At 65.0% G+C, this 20,194-nt stretch overlaps 1 protein-coding gene across 6 annotated transcripts in view; it reads right to left on the bottom strand.

Moving 5' to 3' along the window:
* Positions 1–12,478, bottom strand: part of ADGRB1 (adhesion G protein-coupled receptor B1) — a 79,531-nt gene extending 67,053 nt beyond the window's left edge. The window contains exon 1 of one of the 6 annotated variants that reach the window (XR_012502327.1): positions 12,114–12,478. The gene's annotated coding sequence lies outside the window, so the exon portion shown is untranslated. The remainder of the gene's footprint in view (positions 1–12,113) is intronic. The other 5 variants (XM_074353194.1, XM_074353196.1, XM_074353195.1 and 2 more) reach the window with 5 other exon arrangements.
* Positions 12,479–20,194: the final 7,716 nt, after the last annotated feature.

Here is a 20,194-nt window from a genome sequence, read left to right as displayed (position 1 = left end):
TGACCCGGGGGCGACCTGCCCTGCTCTAGGAGAGGGTGCTGGCTGTGTGCCACCCGCTTACACCCAGGGGAGGGGAGCAGCTCCCGGCTGGGGTGAGGGGGGACGCAGCAGAGCTGTCCTGGGCTGAGGAAGCCAGCACTGCCTATCCTGGACCCACCCGCACGTGAACCCTGGGAAGTTCCTTCTGCCTCCAAGCCTCAGTTTTCCACCCCTCCCAAAGCCCCTGGCCGGCCATCGCCCCACGCAGCAGCTGGGCCAGCGGGTGGCCGAGGGAGACTGCAGCCCGCGCCCCAGAGCCCGCCCGGCCTCCTGGTGCCGGCACCTCTGCTCTGCTGACCGTGCACATGCCGGCCGCCTGCCCTCAGGGACTCGTTGCTTCTTGCTGCCTGGGCCCAGCTGGCTGGCGACACAAGGTCAGTCACTGCTCTGCAGTCCCCTCCTGGTGTCCTTCCTGATGGGCCTTGTAGGCACAGCAGGCGCTGGGCGTGGGCGGCCTCCGGCTCTGGGCCACCTGGGCCAGGACGGCTGGACTCGGGCTGCCCCTCTTGTGGCTGTGTGGGCTCTGGCCTGTCCCTCACCTCCCAGCCTCAGAGACCCCCTCCGTAAGGTGGGAGTGAGACTTCGTGCTCTCAGTGCGAGGCTAAGTGCTGGGCCTGCTGGTTTACCCAGAGGTGGGGCAGGAGGAGACCGCAGTAGGGAGAGAGGCCAGGTGGGGCCGCTGGGGCCCTTTAGTGGCAAACGTTCAGGTCCCCCGAGGAGGGAACTCGCGAACTCCTCATGCTGGCCCTCCAGGCAGAACTGGGCAGACCTGCACTTGGCCCCTTGTCTTGCCCTGCCTCTAGGCCATTCTAGGGGTGGTCTTGGACGTGGGTGTAGCACAGCCACCTGCCCTGGCCACCCATCCTCACATATGGGGACAGAGACCGAGGCCAAGGTCCTACCGCCAACCCCAGACCTGGGAGGCTGCCCGTCCGGCCTCACTGCGGGGTGGCAGTGGGATCTGAAATCTCACCTGAGCCCCCGCCCCAGCTGCAGCACCCCCTCTCCTGCACCCAAGTTGGGACCTAATGCAGCCGCCAGCCCCCCACCTGGGGTCCCAGCCCCGGGACAGACCCTCTCTGATGTTCTGAAGAGCCCCAGTGGAGCGTCTGATCGCAGTCCAGTGCCTCCTTGCACAGCCCCCACCACCCTCCACAAGTCAGCCGCCTCATTCTGTCCTGTCCCCGTTGACCCAGGGTCAAGGCCACCCCAAAGCCCAGCACCTTCCCCCAGAGGGGCCTGCACGGTCTGAGATGGCCCAGGCTAGGCCCACACGCTCCCCCCCAATCCCAGCCCCTGGAAGCCCACCCCACAGCCCTCCTGTCCAAAGTAGGCGCTCAGGATCGCGTGCTGGGGGGTGAGAAGGTGGTGGAGGCAGGTGCTAGCAGGCCGCCTCCACCACGCTGTGGACTCGTGGGCCTAGAGGGAAGAGCAGGGCTCATGACAGGAGGGGACCACCGCTGGGCTCCGTCCTGTGCCGGGCACTGGGTCCCCCGCAGCAGCAGTCCTGGGGGGCACCTGCTGCAGCTCCACTTTGCAGATGGGCACATGGCCTGGTGAGGGTTTGTAGGTCCTGGTCGCCAGGGCCAGGATCCAAGCCCAGGCCTGCTGGACAAAGTCCCTGCCCTCTGCACGGCCTGGCACAGCCCCAGGCCAAGCGGAATGGATCTGAATCCCGCCCTGTCCCAGGGCCCATGGGAGCCGGGCTGAGTTGAGGCCCTCCCGGCATCCCTGGAGACGGCCTCGTCTGCGCCAGCTCCCTCCACTCCTCGAGCGCCTGTCGGGGGAGCCAGGCGCCCCCTCTCTGTCCTGCCCAGAGGACAAGAGGTGGCGGTGCGCTTCAGAAGCAGGGCAGCACCCCGGTCAGAGCTGCCCCTCGGAGAGACCGCCCTGGCTGCACGGGGGCAGGCCTGCGGGGGGGAAGGAGGCAGCGGGGGGATGCTCAGGACACAGAAGAGAGAACCTCCAGGCCCCGCTGGGCTGTGGGCCTGGCGGGGGCATTTCTGGCCTGGACCCTGAGGAGGTGGGAGGTTCCAATGGGGAGGGGGTTTAGGGGCAGGTCAGGGCATAGCCCCGTCAGGCAGCTGCACCCCCAGACTGAGGCTCTGGACAGAGATTTCAGCTGCTCTTGGGACCAGAAGACAGCCCAGAACAGCCCACCCGTGAGGTTCTCAAACAGGGTTCCTTGGAGCCCTGGGACTCCCCAGAGGGGACCGTCCTCTAGAACGTGGGCCGCTCCACGCCCTGGGCACTGGGGCAGGCTCTGCTGGCCAGAAGGTGTCCCGCTGTGAGTCTGAGCGCCATGGAACCGGCCTGCCCTGCCCCTTCTGGCTGGATCTCGGGGCAGAGCTGGGCAGGGGCCCAAGCCGCCAGCACGGACAGCTCCTGCACCTTCTGTGCCTGCCAGCGGTCACTCACCCTCCACCTGCCACACCCCACCCTCTGCCCCGCCCCAAAAAGACCCACAGCACTTTCCAGGGTCTGAGCTTCTCCGTCTCCATTAACTGCCTTCCTGAAACACGCAGCAGGGCCTTGGATAAACGCCTCAGAGGCCCCTCCAAGGCTTGGGCCAGGGTACACCCCTGTGAGGCCCCAGGCCACACAGCAGTGCTGGAGGCTAACAAGTCGAGTCCATCCCAGGCGTGGGTAATCAGAGCTAGCATGGGGTGAGGGCGTGCTGGGGAGCCCCTGCTCCCACCTGACTCCTTGGGCAGGATCCTAGGATGAGGAGGGCAGGACCTGGTCTTCACTGGGGGGATCCCTCTGACTCGGATGAGGCAGGTGTGGGCAGGGGGAGCCCTGTGTGATGTCAGGATGGGGTCAGAGGAGAGACAGGGTCATGGAGATCACTGGGCTCCCAGCTGGGCCAGTGGGTGATGGGTGGTGGGGACCCTTGCTGAGCTGCAGACATGTGTGTACTGCGTGTGCAAGCACATACGTGTAGGTGCACGTGTCTCTGTATATGCACGTGCTGTGTACATGTGCAGCACACCTGTACAAGGCTCATGGCAGGAGGAGAGCTGGGCTCAGCGTGTGCTCACTGGGACGTACGGGGCAGTGGGACAGGGACCAGGCCCGGGAGAGGAGGGCTTGCCTGCAGAAGACCGTTTAGGGGGATCCCAATGTCCAGGATGGAGCCCCAAGGAGCCCAAGGCAGGGCCTCAGAGAAGGAGGGCCAGGCCAGCGGTTGGCTGGCTCCACACCCACCGTGGGGGACCTCCAGCAGCTCCCGCAGCATCTGCCCTGTGGCGTCCTCTGCGCTGGGTTCCCCGAGCTGGCTCACACCCCCTCCCCTCAGCCACACCAAGCACCCAGGCCTCTGCTGGGGTCAAAACTCTGCCAGCCTGTTGACCAAAGGTGAGGGGTGGAGGAGGCTCATGGGCTGTGACTCAGGGTCAGGGCTCAGCGTGGTCACTGGGCACTCCTCTCCAGAGTTGCTCACTGGGTGACTGTCCCCCCAAGCCGCAGGCCCCTTGTCTGGTCCCTGGTTTCCCATATGCCAACATAGGTCACTGCAGTGTCCATCACCCACTGCCCCTCTTGTGTTCCCAAGGACAGTAACCAATGAGCACCCAAGCACCCAGATGCCTCTCCCATCACGTTCTCAGGACCAAAATGTCCTGCAGCCAGGAGGCTCTCCAGGTGTCCAGCCCCCTCTTTGGTCAGCCTCCGCCCCAAAAAACCTGCCACACAGCCTCCCAGAGTCTGCAGGGTGAGAGGTGGGGGACCTCAGAAAGCTGGCCTTGCCAGGAGGGGACAAGGAGCTGGAGCCACAGCGACGAGGGAGGGAGGCGATGACTGGTTTACTGAGCGCGGACTGCACACCAGGACGGGTCTCCGACCTCACAGGGCTCCCACGGGGTAGGAGCCGTATCGGCCCCACGCTGCAGCTGGCAGGGGCCTCGTCTGCAGCAGGAGGCCACACCCACCTCCTACCACCATCCCAGACGTACCCATGCACGTGCACACCATCAGCGCCCCCTGCCTTGGTTTCTCCGCTGGACAACAAGGGTGTGGGCTGGACACTGGCCCCTTGGGCTCTGGGATTTTCCAGCCTCACCTCAGTTTGTCGGACCCTTCCCTGGCCTGGCCCAGAGCACAGACCCGACCCAGTCCCTGACTCCGTCCCCTCCCCACCCACCCCAGGCCGCCAATGGCATTCCCCAGACACCAGCCACAAAAGGCACTCTGTTGTCCTGCCTGGCTCTCTGAACAGTACCCGCCTGTGTGTCTGGGGAAGGCTGCACTGGGGGAGGGGCGGGTGGGCGCTCGCGGCCCTGAGGGCGGCCCAGGGGGCTGGCGGGTGCTCAGGGCTGGGAGACCCAGCAGGAGAGGCTGCCCAGGGGTCCCTGGCCACCCTGCCCACTGCAGCCTGCCCTCCCTGCTTGGGAGCCTCCCTGGGCGGTAACAGGGGAGGCAGCTCATCTCCGGGAGGCAAAGGCAGCCCTGGCCGGAGACCCCATCACAGGCCCAGCACAACCTGTCTAAGTTGTCTAAGGGGCTTGCGGTGGCGAGGAGGAGCCGGGAAGCCCAGGCAGGCCTCCCTTCATGAGCACAGAGCCCGGTGGGGCGTCAGACCAGCCTGCCCCCCATCTCCACAGCCGCCACCTGCCCCTACTCCCAGCCTGTGCCAGCCGACCAGGCCCCTGACCCCCTGGCTGACTGTGGGGTGTCCCAGGCCTACCCTAAGGAGGCCCCGGCCATATTCCACTCACAACAGAGAGGTGGGGGCAGACCAGTGAGGTATCCCCAGCGGGCAGGGAGAGGGCACTTGGCAGGGCTAGGTTGCCAGCAGGGCCAGGCCCCCCAAGAAGCTCACCACACCCACCATGCCTGCCCGCCTTTCCCCTGCCCGTCCGCCTGGGCACAGGGGCCCTCAGGGGAATCTGGCTGGAAGTCAGATGGAGCTGCCCAGGAGGAGAGAGAAAGGACCCCGGAAGGTCAGCTGCTGGAGCGTGGAGGGAGGGGCCTCGTCCTGCGCTGGCTCTGCTCCAGGCCCCCCGTACAGACCCTCACCCTCCTCACACCTTTGTTTGCTCAGGGTCCTGTCACCCCAAACACCTGCAGGCCTTGAAGACGCCCATGCGCTCAGGCTTTTGCTCAGGCCACGCCCTGTCTTGGGCTTCCCCCACCCTCTGCCTGGCAAACACCCACCTGTCCTTCAGGACTCAGGGCTGCCCTAGAAAGTCCTGTCTGAGCCTGCCGGGGCCTCCCAAGAGCAGACGTGCTCTCCTCCAAGCTCCCACGGCATCCTGTGTCCCCGAGAGTGCACACACATCCTTGCACACATGCATGCACACAACACGCTCTCGGGAGAGAGCCCCAGGTGGGGACAGTGAGAGCGTCTGTCCCATCCGCTGGGGCATCCCGTGGGAGCAGGGCACTCTCATGAGGACAGGAGGCTCCTGAAATTCTGGGTGTGACACAGGTCACTGCCCTCCTCTCCGTGTCCCCCTGCTCCCAGGTCAAGCCCTTGAGCCCTGAGAGGGAGATGCAGCTTCCACGCCTGCCCAGCCCCTGGACTATAAGTGACGCTACCCCCCATGCCTGGATCTGTCCCTGAGGTCCCCAGGAAGAGGGGCTCATCCAAGGTCACAGGGGGAGGGTGTGAGGACGGTGGCAAGATGAGAGGCAGAGGTCAGGAAGGGGCCCGGCCACTGAGCAGACAGCACTGAGGCCCCGGGGAAGCTGTGCAGGCCTGACCAGGTGGAGACGGCAGAGCGCCTGACAGCACGGCTTCGGGGCCAGCGCGGAGTAAGGAGGCATTTCGCCCGGACGCACTTCCTGGAGCCCAGGTCCCTAGGCTCCCGCCGCCCCCTGTACCCGCCCCATCCGCACCAGTGGCTGCATTAGGACTGCCAGTCCCAAGAGAGGCAGGGAAGGCCCCGGTCCCTGGTACCCAGAGGCACCAAGGCTTCTGACCTGGGCCTCCCCAACACCTGTGGGGTGCCCTCTCCCCTCTCCCCGGGACAGCTGGGGTGAGGGAGGTTGACAGAGAGAGTGTGGGCCAGTTGGGACTCAGGGCCACCACCAGCTGTGTCCCAAATGCCAGGCCGGGTAGGGTGGAGACAGGACAAGCTGGACCTGCAGCCCAGGCTGAGCTCCGGGGCGGAGGCCCACCCAGCAGCCAGGAGCAGGGCTGGGGGCCTTCGGCTGGGACGGAGGGACACGTGTAAGTGAGCTGGGGCACATCTGCACGCGTGTGTGTGAGTGTGTGTGTGAGTGTGGCGGCGTGGGAGTGAGGGAGTGTGTGCACAGGCGGCAGAGTGCATTGCAGGGTGTGTGTGTGTGTGTGTGTGTGTGCGCGCGGGTGCTGCTGTTGAGAGGAAACCATTCTAAAGGTGACCCCAGTCAAGGGGGACTGGGACAGTCAGGGCTCGGGCCGGGAGCAGGGACAGCCGGTGATGGAGGGCTCTCTCTCACGTCCTGAAACCCCTGTCGTTCCTCTGGGACAACTGGGACAACTGGGCGTCACCAGCACCTGGCCCAGGGGGCCCCAACAGCTCCCAGCACGGCACTCTGTGGCGGGGTGGCAGCGCTCCCCGGCCTGCGTCTCTGAGCCTCTGGGCAGCAAGAAGCTCTGCACCAAGTCCCCACGCCAAACGGGAGGGGGTTCGGGCGGGCTCGGGGCGCTGGCTCCACAGGGTGGGCCCGGGGCTCGGCGGGCCCCCTCCACCCCCGGCCAGGTTTGGATGGGCGGCTCGGCCAGGCCGCCAGAGTGGCCCACAGGGCTCCTAGGCCCCCGCTCGCCGGCGCCTCGGGTCTCCTGACTGCAGCTCTTTTTCCATCCAGTCTCAACTGAAAGTCCACAAGCCCAGAGCTGCCACGGCTGGGAGGGGACGGGGGCAGCCGGGGTCCCAGCGTGCCGTCCGCCAGAGCCTCTGAGCCTCTGGAAATCACAGGCCCTGGAGGCTTCTCTGGGACCCACAGTCACCCAGCAGGGCCCCGTGGGCCTTGGGGACCCCATCTGCACCCCCTCCAAGTGAGCCCTCGAGGATACCCACAGACCCCGTGGGCAGGGAGGTGGGTGGTGGGATCAGCAGGAACATAATGGAGAGCCAGAGGTGAGTGAGGGTGCGGGGGGAGATGGGAGGTGAGGGTGAGGTGGTGTGGGGGCAGTGAGGGGTGAGTTGGTGGGGGGTGGGTGATGGTGGGTAATGGTGGGAGTCGGGGACAGGGCAACAGTGGGGAATGGGGTGGGGATGAGATGGTGGGGGGTGAGATGGTGTTGGGGGTGAGAGGGTGTTGGGGTAGGGCAATGGTGGGGTGGGGGGTGAGCCAGGTGCCCCTGCTGCACACAGAACGCGTCCATTCGTCTAAAGCACTTATAAGACAAACGCAGTTTGCTTGTGGAGGCACAGAACTTTCTGGAAGGACAACGGGACCCATTTACAGGAGGACCTGGGGTCTGGGCTGGGAAGGAGACCCCCTTTGCACTCAAGCCCCTTGCTGCTGCTCTCATCACTTGTCACTTTTCAGTTAGCAGAGGTGAAATAGGAAAGCAAAGGAGGGGTAGGGGCGGGGCAGGCCACCAGGAGCCCCCTAGCGTGCTCCAGGCTCTGTCGGGGAGCCCCTCCCCTGTGAGGAAGGAGCAGACGGCGGTGCAGGGAAGGCTCCGTGTGGTCCCGTGGCAGAAGGAGATCTGAAACCAGGGGCTCACATCCAGCTGCGTCCACGGGCCCTAGGGTCTCCCTGTGGGGAGAGGGGCTTGTGCCTCTGTCCCCTGCAGCTGTGCTGAGGATGAGGCGGGGACCTGGAGATCCAGCTGAAGCTCTTCCCCCCTCAGGCCTTGCTTTTCCAACAACTGTAAATGGGCGGTGGGTGGGAAGAGGGGCTCTCTCAGTGCCCTGCAGCCCCAGTGTCCTTGGAGAGACCTCACATCCTGGGTCATGAGCATCCACCACGGGGCCCAGATTCCAGGGTAGTGCGCACCTGCGTTCTGTTCTGCGCATCCCTGCCTTTGTGGGATACATGTGCTGTGTTGTGGGTCTGTTCACAGTGCACACTGATGGGGGTCGTGGGTGGTGAAAGGTGGGGGCCATTCTGTGGTGGTGAATGAAATCTGGAGTCCAGAGCAGGTGTGGGTCAGGGCAGCCCTGGGCCACTCGGTGTGCACCTCACTGTGGGGGACCCACCATCTCTTTGGTATGTCCATCAGGCTAAGTCACTACCTCTGTTTAAGACCACCCCGTCCATGCTCCCCACCACTCCCAGGACATAGCCAGAGGCCTGCAGGGCTCTGTAGCTGGCCTGGTTCCCTCTGAAGCCCTGGACGGTCCTGTCATTCACCTCCTCTCCAGCTCTTGTCTACGCCTTACACCTGTAGTCTCACCTGCCACAGGGCCTTTGCTTGGCTGCTCCCTCCAGAGACCCTCCTCACCCTCACCACAATCCTTCTTTGGAGGGTCCTGGCTTAGCTATCATTTCCCTGTGCAGGGCTCTCACGGAGCCCCACCTCTGGACTCCTTCAGGCCACTGTCTTCCACCTCCAGGGCCCATTCACTGAGACAATCAGGGTCTCTTTCCTCCTGAATTCCCACCAGCCTTCACACTGGGTGGGGCATGCCCTCTGCCTCTCCCATGCTGCATCCCAGGTCAGTGTGTATACACGCGCACCCACACGTTCAGTCTGTGCACACTGGCTGTGCACAAGGGTATCCAGCCGTGTATTTGCCCAGAAATCACAGCTCTGTCCGATGGCACAGCTGCAGCCACGGAGGCTGGAGGCCAAGGGTTCCAGAGAACAATGGGATAGTGTGGGTTTGCTGTTGGATGGGGTTAACAAAACCCTCCAGGTTTAGGGCCTTGGTTGGGGAGGGTTAGAGCTTTGCTCCCAGGTCTTCAAGTCTTGCACACAGCCAGACACAGACATGCCACAGGTAAAACGTGGTTGGATTAAATACTGCCTTCAAGGGCGCACATTGACAGAAGCTCTGAGCCATGCCACGCACACATATGTGGCAGTTTGCTTGCCTGCCCACACATGCCCGTAACCTGCCAGCGGACACGCACGTGCACGCGTGGCACACATGTACACAAATGCGCTTGCTCTCGCCTATTCATGGGGCTCAGGGGCCCGGGTGCAGGCGAGTGTGGGGAGAGACTGGGACCGCGCTTGGGCCCTGGCAGGGGAGCTCAGGGACGGGCAAGAGGGTGGGGGCCCGGGGCTGCCCAGGATGGGGCGGGCGCCTGGGCCGCCGAGGAGGCGGAAGGGGCGGGCAGGCGGCCGGTGGTGCCGGCGCCCTCTCTCGGCTGAACGAGGCAGCGCGCCGCCTTCCGCCACCGCCGCCGCAGCCCGGCGCCCGTGGCCCGGGCCGGAGCCGGAGGCTTCCCCAGGGGGCGGGCTCGGGCCCCAGGACCCGCTCCGGAGGCGGGGCCGGGCCGGGCCGGGCGGGCCAGCCAGGGGGCGAGGACGCCAGAGGAGGCTGCCCGCGTCCCGCAGCTCTGCGGGCCCTGCCGCGGCCGCCTTGTGCCGGGCCCCTGCGGCCGTGCGTCCGCAGGCGCCCAGCTGCCTCCGGACCCGGGCGGCCTGGACGCTGCAGATCCAGCACGCTGCGGGCCCAGCACGTTGGATGTCGGGACGAGCGCCGAGGGCCTGAGCCGGAAAGGCTCCGAGAGCCTCACCCTCGCCCCCATTTCACGGACGCGGCCACCGAGGCCCGAGAGGGACCGGAGCCTGCGTACAAGGGAGGGTTCGACAACTCGAATGTGTCCCCTCCCGGCCCGTGGTCCAGGAGTGCGGCGTGATGCCAGGGGCGACGATTGTCTTTTCCGCCCCCGCGCGGGAGCGCGGCGGAAACAAGCGCCCTTCTCCGGGATCGGAGGCGGCAAACTCCCCGCTCCAGCCTCCGCGCCGCGCCCGCCTGCAGAGCCGCGCGCTGCCCTGGCGCATTCCCTCCGGCCTCACGCTCGGCTCCCGACCGCCCAGGCTCCGGAGGTGCCAGGCCGGCCCCCTGACCCCCAGGTTCAGGCGCAACAAGTCTGAAAGCGGCGCCCAGCAACAGCGAGCGAGCCGGGAGGAAGGGCGAGGGGCCGGGCGCAGGGCGCTCCGGGATCCCGGAACGCGCGCAACGTCCGCCTCCGGGGACGGGGCGCGGGCGGCGGGCGCTCGGGGGCTGACTCGGCGGGCAGCCCACACGCCCTCCCAAGGTTCCGGCTCTGCGCGGGCAGGGGCGAGCCCAGGAGCTCCCGCCCCCTTCCTTCGCCTGCTTGACCTTGCTTGGGTGCTCAAAGCCGGACCCGGCGGCACCCAGGAGTCCGGAGGCAGAGTTTCGCTGCCGCCTGCGGTGAGGGGGGAGCGGCCCCCTCCCTCGACCTCCCTCGCTGCCTCTGTGGCGGCGGGGTCCTCCAAGGAACGGAAGGCTTCTGGTTCTACCAGACGCTATGGCTGCCTCTTCAGACCCCAAGCATAATACACCACCTCCTGGATCTGAAAAGGGACCCTAGCCTCCAGGTCCCCCCCGCCCCCGCCCGCGCGGCCGCTGCTCGGAGGGGGCGTGTGTTTGTGTCCTGGGGGAAGACACAGGGGGAGGGTCTCCTTGGGTCCCGAGGGTGGGTTGGGGAGCACAGACCTTCCAGTCCCCTCCCCAGCACGTTCTCCAAGCAGCTCCTCTGGGGCGGGGGTGCGCGCCCCCTGCCCACCCACACACCTGCACACCTTTCCACTAATCGGAAATTGCAGCTAAGGAATCGCCGGCCCAGACCCGGGGGAATGGGACGTGATGGGGAGCGCGCGGAGGGAAAAGGTGCTGAAGGAGGGGTGGGTTAGGACTGGTCCAGTCCCATCCTGGCTCCCTGCGCTCCAAGAAACTTGGAAGCCGAAAATAAAAGTGGGAAGGGTAAGGTGCCCAGCGGGCCGGGGTTTGGGTGTCTGACTGGTTGCTCCCTCTGGGCTGCCTGAGAAGTGACCCAGCAGGCACCACCCGCGGCCCGGCAGAGGTGCCGGGGCTGGAAGCCGCAGCCTCTGACAAGCCCTCCCAGACACCTCGCTTCGCGGCGATTTTCAGCTCTGCCGCTCCCTCCCGAGGCAGGCCCGAGGCGCGCTCAGCCCTGCCCAGGGGGCCGGGGACTAGTGGGGAGGACGCCTGGCCGGGCCCAGGGTCCCAGCCTGCCCAGGAGGGGGGGAGGGACACGCTCATTCCTCGAGGCAGCTCCGTGCGGCTCCAAGCGAGCGCGGCGGCCGCGGAGGGACGGCGGCCTCTGCCCACTGGGGGTGGAGACCGAGGAGTGCCCAGCGCCTGGCCTCGGTGCTTGGCGCCGAGAGGGCGCAGAGCCGACGCAAAGTTCGGAGCGGCTTATCCGCGCGGCCTGTCCAAGCGAGTGGAAAAGAAGAGCAGAACAGAACGAGCCAGGGCGATTATGTGTGAGGAGGGGGGGCGGACTAGCGCTGGGGCGGCCCTCCGCCCGGTCTGGGCGAAAACAACCCCGGAGGAGCGTCCACCGCCAGGGCTGGGTCCACGGCGAGGCTGCAAGCGAGAAGCTGTGAGGGGTGGGGTGGGGGGGACATCTCGGCCCCTACAAGGTCTGTAGGGGCTCTGGGTGTGATGAGGGGAAGGGGACACGCCGAGGTGTCTCTCCTGAACCTACCTGAGTCTGTGTGTGGCTGTGGGGCACATCTGGGGCTCCCTAGGACCCCTGACAGTGCCTGTATGTGTTGGGGACACAACGGGAACGCCTTCCCCAGCCTGCCCTGGGTCTGTGCATGTGATGGGGAGGGGGTGTCTTCCCCAGCCCAGCCTGCCACCCTGGCCAGGCTGCGTGTGTGTGGATTAGGGGAAGGTGAGCAGCTTCGAGGAGCCTCTCCCACGTCCAGGTCGCCCCCTCCTCAGCGCGCCCGGTGCGGGCGCGCGGAAAGCTGGCAGATTCCGTCGCCGCTGCTGGAGGAGGCAGGGGGCCGGGGCGTGGGGGGGGGGGGGGGTCCAAACTCCCGAGCTCCGAGCGCAAACCTCGGAGCTGCGAAGCCCCAAACAGCGAAGTTAGGAAGTCCGGGCGTCCGCCCCTCCCCCGACCCCCTCCCACCCTCGCTGCACCCCCTCTCGCGGCTCCCCCCAGCCCCCCGCCGGAGCCTTCCTTACCTTCCCTAGCAGCAGCGGCCCCGCTGGCGAAGACTTGATCCGGCGAGTTGCAAATCGCCAGGAGCTCCCCACGTCGCCGGCGGCCGAGCAGGGCGCCCGACCGGAGGGGGGGCTCCTTCTGTCGTCGCCGCCCCCGGCCCGCTCCAGGCCTAGCCGGGACGCCCCCGGGAGCTACCCGCCGGCGTACGCAGGCCCCCTCCCCTCCCCCTCGCCTGTCGGCGTCCCCCGGACGCCGGGGAGGTCCGGATGCCCGCGCTGCGGGCGATGCGGGGCGCGCGGCCCGGCTCGGCCAGGACGCGACGCGGCCGCCTGTGCTCCCGGCTCGCCGGCTCCGCGCTCGCTCCGCCGGGGCCGCCGCCAACGCCGCGCCCGCCGCCGCCTGCGCCCGCCGCTGCCTCTCCGGCCGCCGCCGCCGCTCCGCTCCTCTCGCCTGCCCCGCTCCTCTCGCCTTTTTTCCCCTTCCTGAGGTGGGGGGGGGGGGCGAGCCGAGCCGGGGGCGGGGCGGTGCGGGGAGGAGGAGGAGGAGGCTGAGGACGGGGAGAAGGAGGAGGAGAGAGGCGAGCTGCTCCCCCCCGCCGGGCTGCCGGCGCTCCCCAATCTCTCGCTCTCTGAAACTGGATCCCGAATCGGGAGCCAGAGACTGCATTACGGATTACATCAGGCTTTATAGAGCTTCCAGATCACACATTAGAGGGGAGCGCGAGCGGGGGGCGGGGGTGTGGGGGATGGGAGAGAGATAACGGAGTGGGGGGGGGGTACGGATAAAATGCACACAGGCGCGCACACCGAGGAAAGCCCAGCTCCTGCCCCATGCAGCAGGAAAACCAAGAGTTGGGTCCTCAGCTCTCTGCCTCTTCCAAGAGCCAAGGAGTGGCTGCCAGCTGGCTAGCTGGATAATTGATGGATGGGTGGATGGGTGGATGGATGGACAGACTTGAGGGCAGAATGATGAAGGGAAGTAAGTTATACGGGGTTGTGCATAGACAATGAACAAAGGTGCACGAGAGGATGGGATGGGTGGAAGGATGGATGAGGTAAGTGGGTGTAGATCCAGGAGGGGCACGGGAGGATGGATGGATGGACAGATGCCTGGAGAGATGGGTGGGATGTTGGATGGAAGGGTGGAGGGTGGGTGGATGGATGGAGGAAAGAGGCGGGTGAAGATGGACAGGATAGGTGGGTGCATAAATGGACGGATGGCACACTACTGGAGGGCTGAAGGGACTGGGTGGGCCGTGCAGTTGGAAGGATGATGAGTGGATAGGTTGATAAGAGTGGGTGGGCAGGTGGGATGGAAGAGGGAATGAGTGATGGGTGATAGAGTCAGAGGCACAGACTCTGGACCCCATCCAAGAGGACCAGAGGTTGGCAGAGGTAGGGAGAGCCAGCCCGAACTGCCCAGTTGGGTTTGTCCAGTCTTTCCTCAGGGGGACACCTGTTCTGAGAGATGTTGAGGGACGACTTGGGAGAAGAGCCAAAAGGGTTTGAAAGTGAGGTCCAGACCTTCCCCTGTGGGGCTGTCCTCAGTCATCCCCTCCCCATTCACATCTTCCACTGATCCTCCTTTGACTTGGTGACAGTGGGGAGATTCCAGCCACATATTTGGATTTTGTTTTCCATAAGCTGATGGAGATGGCCCCTTTGGCTGCTTCATCTTAAAGCAGCCATAGTCTCTCTTCTTCTGAGACCTTTGGCCAGATACCCACAAGGGGCCTCTTTAGAATGAAGTATAGAATCTTGGAGGAATGACCTTAGGGAAATTAATTCAGGGTCCTTTTCTAGTAGGATGCTTCTGCCTCCCAGCTCCTTGCTTCTTTTTTCACAACGTGTGGTCCACTCTGAATGCAAGATCCTCCTTGGCTCTGCCTGAATATCCAACAGTGTACACATTTATCATCTTAGCGGTCCACTAATGCCTTTGCTGCCCAAGCCCAACATCTGATCCAACTGTCCGCTTTTCTCAATTTCTTCCCAGGAGGCTCCATTGGCGGGGGCATCACTGTCACCATCAAACACTAATTCACAATCATTGTCACCGTTCTCAACTCGAATGCCAGCATCCACCTCCACACTAGTCTCCCCATGACCATCACCATAACCCAAACAGTGCCACTACATCACCATCATGGTCAGCACCTCCACCACCAGCACCAGTCATGGGGGGGAGGAGTGGGGAGGGGAAGGGCACCTCAGGTTGACTGAGTGCCCAGGCACGTTGCTCACCTCTTCAGGTAGAGCTCCAACCAAACCAGTACCTCTCACTAGGCCAACCTGTGGCCAAAACCTAGGGGTGTCCTGAGGGACTGATCAGGGAAGCTAGGGAGACCCAGACCACAAGGCAGTCCAGAGGACAGGAAGGGCCCTTTCCCCAGTCAACCTCCAGTGCAGCCTTATTGCTCCCCATCCCGCCTGGGGACAGGACCTTCTTCCCAAAGTCCTTGAACTGGGGAAAAAGGTGGACGTGGTGCCCCTGGGTGGCCGCCCACCTTTCCTAGCCAAGGTCCTTAACTGCAGCTGCCCTGGCTTCCACCTGCTCACTGCACTAGCAGCCCATGGCCACCAGGGGGCCTCTGATATTAGGCCACCAGGCCGCTACTAGGGTGCAGGCTGCTCTGAGTCAGGATTTCAGCTGCTGCTTTGCCGCCAGCCCTTCTCCTGGTAATGGGGGAGGGTAGCAGCCATCCCGCTCCTCTGCCTTGGGACCCCACCTGGGGTTCCCAGGACAAGGCTGGGGCCCCCTCCAACCAGGCCATCCCACACAAGGTGGTGTCCCCTCCGAAGGGGCTTCTCAGCAGGGCTAGTGCCTCCCCCTTCCTGCTCCAAGGACTCCTTGCCTCCCTCCCAGTCTTACCCCCTTTAGAACAGTGTCCCTTACCCCAGTTCCTGGTGCAGACTCTAGACAGTTCCCCTCCTAGGGGCAGAGAGGGCCCACCCCCCACCATGCCCCTCCTGGAGAAGGGAGCAGAGTCAACCGTGCCCCTGCAATTCCCATGCAGGGAATTCTGCCCCCCGCCCCTACAAACCGCACCCGACTGATCGTTTTGGAATTAAGACTCGCACTGGCACGCTGCACCCTCCGTGTCCCTATGGGTGCCTGAGTACCAAGACAGAAGGCTTTTGAGGCTTTCTTACAGCTCAGACATTCCAGGGTTCTAGAGCTCTCCGCCAACGGCCACTTTTCCCGAGCTTTGGTACCAGCTTACATCAGGCACCTCCACCAACGCTTGTGCAAATCCCTGACCACCTCACACTCACAGCCGCCTCGGGGTGGGGTCCCAGCTTGAAGCACCCCAGGGTGGGCTCAGCGCGGGAGGGTGAAGCTGTTGGTCCCCTTCTGGGCCAACCCTATCCAGCTGGACACAGTCCTAGAACCTCTTCACCCAGCCCCAGAGGGAGTGTGGCACTTGGCAGCCTGAAAGGCCTCTTCAAGGTCATGAAACAATCCCTGACCATAGCTGTCGACTTGCTGAGCCCTGACCTCGTGGCAGGTTTGCACGTCCAGCTCTTTGGTCCCAAGCCTGAGCGCTCCCTCTAAAGCAGCCCTGAGGGGTGAGAAGCAGAGGAACTTCATGGTGGGGGGGCTTGGAGAATCCCAGCCCCCCAGTGGAACAGCATACCTCGGAGTCCTGCCTATTCCCAACCATTTTCATAAGACCGTTCCATCCTCAGAGGGAGAAGTGAGGGTTATCTGAGGTCCTATGGGGAGCTGGGTGGTTTGGAACCAAATTCCTGGCCTCCTGGCTCCTGGTCTCCCATTCTGCCTCCTGGGACCAAGGTGGAGTGAGAGCCCTTGGCATCTGGGAACTCTTCTCAGGGCCTTCAGAGGCCACCTGGGGGCTGGCAGAAGGGGACAGCGCAGGATTCTCTGCCTGGGGATGTGTGGGGTTCTCCTCCAACCACTTGGTGAACTTTGCAAGCCAGAGGCAGAAGGGTGAGGGGTGGGGGCTGAGCACAGTGAGTAATTAGCTGATTCACATGCCCCATAATTAATTGTGGATGCAACATGCCACAATTAGCCTCCCAGTCAGGGCACACAGAGCCTGCAGGAGCGAGACCCCGCCCCGTTCCCACTCTGCCTCCCGCCCCCCCCACCCCCAGCCCCCTCGGCCCTTGGTCCCTCCAGGATGTGCAGCTGTGAAGACGGGGGACAGGGGAGGGATCGCTGGGGAGGAAGGACCGGGAGGGCACAGGCAGCAGTGAGAAGGCCTAGGAAGGCCGACCTCCCCTGCCGCCCTCCTCAGGCTGCCCACACCTGGGGCAGGGAGCAGAGGTGACCAAGGGCAGAGAGGACCTGAGCCTCAGGCCCAGGGCCACAGAGGCTGTAGATGGCTCTCCAGAGCTGTCTGATAGAGTGCACGTGGCCACGGTCCTTGTCTGCACCGCCCAGCACAGCCACTGCGGGCCACGCGTGGCTGCTGGACCCCTTGCAGTACTGCAGAGTACCGCTGTGGTGACATCCCAGCCGGGGTCCAGGCTTCACAAGTCCTGGCCTCCTGTGGGGGGACTTCAGCCCAGAAGGTGCCCAAGACTTGTCATTAACTCGACTCTGGCTCCAGGCCCGTTCACAGAGCTGCTGAGCCGCCCAGCACCTGCCCCCTCCCCACTTCAGGGCTCCAGGAGAGAGTGGGGAGACCTCAGGGCGCACTGATGTAGTGGCTGCAGTCAGACCACAGGCTGGGTCGTGTCCTGACAGCTCCACTTTCTAGCTGTGTGACCTCAGGCAACTTACTTACCCGCTCTGTGCCTGCTTCATCTGTAAATGAGCACAATAATAGTACCCACCTATGAGGCCTTTGTCAGGATTAAATGAGTAAATCAAGGCAGGCCTGGCACAGATGGCAAATACCAGCGGAGACGCGGGCTCCACGTCAGCCCCCATGCTCCTGCGGCCACGTGCCAAGCTACCTGGCTGGGGCCCAGCTCCTGCCCCCACTCCTGCCTCCCTGCGCTGACTCAGCCCAGCCCACAGGACAGGATCCCCTTCCTCCAGCCCCTCTGGGTCAGCAGGCAGGACTGCAGCGGATGGCAGTCAGCCACTCATGGCTCTGACCCTCTTCTGGCCCCAAGGCCACGAGCTCCTCCAGTGCCATGGAGCGAGTTTCCTGCAGACCCACTGGCCCCGTGGGCCCTCCTGCCACCACCCACGCCCGGGCGGGCTGGCTGAGTGATGGCCTCAGGGCTGGCAGGGTAGGAAACGGGAGGGAAGAGCTCTCACACGATTCCAGCAGTTACAACCCTTGCCCCTTGGATGTTCCTCCTATGCCTGACCTTAAGCCCCCTTGCTGCAGCCTCCGCCTGGGCCCTCCACTGCTCCCTTCTCACCATCTCTGCCTAAGGCCCTGGAGAATGCCAGCCTGCCCAGGGCAACGCCTCACCTAACAGATTGAGGGGGTCACTGGGGAGGACACCAGGCTTGGAACGACTCGGGTCCCTTCGACTCTGCAGGGCGCTTGCCTCCATGGATGGGGCTGAAGCCGTGGGGGTACCGGGGTGGGGTGTGGGCACCCAGGAGGGAGACGCGCCCCCTGAGAGCTGGCCCGCAGGCTGGAGGGGGCGCAGACGGGCAGAGGCAGGGGGAGTGTGGCCAGCCCTGCTCTGGACGCTGTGGCCACGTCTGCTCCGCCTGCCTGGCAGCGTGCTTTCTCTGTGCTCTGTGGGAAAGGCTCAGAGAGGGGAAGGCACTGGCCGGGGCCACACGGCCAGTCTCTGTCAGGCAGGACCCGAGCAGGCTTCTGGGAGGAAGAGGAGGAATGGGGCACTTTTCCGGGGCGCTTAGGATCAAGTGCTCAAGGAGTTTCTTCTACCTGGACTCAGGGAGAGTCTGCAGAGCTGGCTGCCTTCCATGGGCCCTGCTGGGCCCTCAGACAAGGGCCCTGCCCGCACCACCCGGCCCACCTGCAGGCCCAGGACACCTGGCTTCCCGGCCACGAGCTGCGAGTCCTCCGCCTTCTCCCGAGGAGCCCGGGGCGCGGGTGGCAGCGAGCTTCCGTAACCCCGGGCGGCCCTGCCCAGCCGCGGGCTCCCCTGGCCTGCCCGCCCTGCCCACCCTGCGGAGGAGGAGGCCGGGTAGTTTCAGGCTATTTTCAACCACTCGTTCTCACAGCTCTCCGGGTGAGAACCAGGCACAATTGGCGGGATTTCCTAACACCCCCTTGGGGGCTGGGCAGAGGAAATGCAGGCTGGGGAGAGGCACGATGGCGCCAGCCCACACGGCAAGGCCACTGCTGCTGCAGGGTCCTGAGCGGGCTGACTGCGGGGCCCCAGGGCCTTTGAGGCCCCCGAGAGTGGTGCAGCCCCCTGACGTGTCCCCAGCAGCCGTGCCGGCCAGGCCGACTCCATTCCCAACTCACTCTGCCCTCGTGGCATCGACCAGAGGCCATTCTGAAGCTAGAGATATTGTAGCTCAGAGAGGCGATGTGACTTGCCTGAGCTCACACAGCCAGGGACTAGGACTGACACCAAAGCCTTCACTCTGAGCAGGTGGGACCCAGAGTCACAGGCTTGTTCTTCGAAGGGGGTCTTCAAGATTGACAGGGCAGAAAGGGAAGAAGTTGGGCGGTTGGGTGTAGTTCCTGCTTTGGGCCAGGAATTGCACAAGATGCTTCCGAAGCACCTTTCCCGGTCCTCACAACATCCTGACTGAGCCCTGACCCTGGACATACCCTGGTCCCTGACCCTCGTCACAGCCTGCTCACAGCCTGAGGCTGGGCGTCCGCTGCAGACATTTGACCCATTTCCTTCACCCCTCCTGCAGGCCTGACACCTGCCCACACCAGGCCAACCCCACCCTCACTGCCCTGGTTCCCCGAGCAGAGGCTGTGCCGACGCAGGGCCTGTGTGAACAGCTGCCCAGCAGCAACCCCCCCCCCCCGGCCTTCCCTGGGCTTAGCGAGCCCTCGGGAGTGCGGGCGCTGCGAGCTCTGGGAGCTTTCAGCGCAGGGAGATTAAGCATTTAATCAACAGCACAGTGAAAACCGACACCGACCCGGAGACCAAGGCGCCAACAGGAGCGGGGCCGGAGGTGCCTCGCCAGCTCCGCGGGCTCCCCTGCCGCGCCCGGTGCACCGCGGCCAGGAGGCCCCCGGCCCCACACGGGTGCGGGGGAAATCACCCTGAGACCTGGCGCCTCACCCAGGCCCCCCGAGACAGACATGCTCCCACACTTCCACCACCAAAAGAGGCTCTGGGTGTCCACAGAGACCCTGGACACCACGTGGCCTCCCCGTGGGTCTTGTCCACCCCACCGGGGCCCTGATGTCCTATCCTCACGGCCCCTCCAGGCGGCCTCATTGTCTCCAGCTGTCGTTGGGTGGGGGGCCTGGTCTGAGCACCCCAGGACACAGCCCGGCCTGGGTGGTGGGTGACCAGACAGACCCGCAGAGGGCAGCAGACACAACTGCAGACCAGGGTTTCTAAAGGGGCAGCCTCAGACCCCTAGTGGTCCATGGGGTGACACTCCGGGGATGGGTCCCAGGGGTCCACGTGGGGAGAACACGGCCTGGGCCCGGACCAGAAGACAGATCCCCCACTCCATGCCCTGAGCCTCCATGGCCACCCCTGCCGCCCTGGGGGCCACTCCATCCCACCTTCCCCGTCCCAGCAGGGCCTCGGCCGCGGCAGTCCTGCGTGCGCCGGCGACGCTGGCCTCGCTGCAGCAGCCCCCAGCGGGGCGCTCTGCCTGCCCCAGCGCCCCCGCGTGAGCCGTGCCATGTGACTGGCTCCAGCGGATGGACAGCAGGCTGTGGGGGCCAGGTGGGGGCCAGGGGGGCTGGCGGCCCATGGAGGAGGACCTGGTCCCAGGTCCCAGGTGACGACCCCTGGGACTCAGGTCCCATCTGCTGTGCCCCTTGTTACAGCACCTGGGCCCACCCAGACAGATGGACAGAGGGACGGATGCAGAGGCCCAGAGGAGAGGGGGAGGCCGAGCAGCTCACACTCAGGCAACAAGAGGAGCGTGCGTGCCCATAGGAGTGTGAGGGCGTGCGGGCGCAAGTGTCCGGCTGTGAGCATGTGGCTGCGAGAGCGCCCGTGTGCATGTGTGTGAGGGCGTGTTACACGCTTGTGTGCACGTGCGCATGTGT

This window comes from Camelus bactrianus, chromosome 25 (assembly GCF_048773025.1).
Source record: "Camelus bactrianus isolate YW-2024 breed Bactrian camel chromosome 25, ASM4877302v1, whole genome shotgun sequence".
NCBI lineage: Eukaryota > Metazoa > Chordata > Mammalia > Artiodactyla > Camelidae > Camelus > Camelus bactrianus.
The sequence above is the reverse complement of the archived record's forward strand: the minus strand, read 5'-3'. Positions and strand labels throughout refer to the sequence as shown.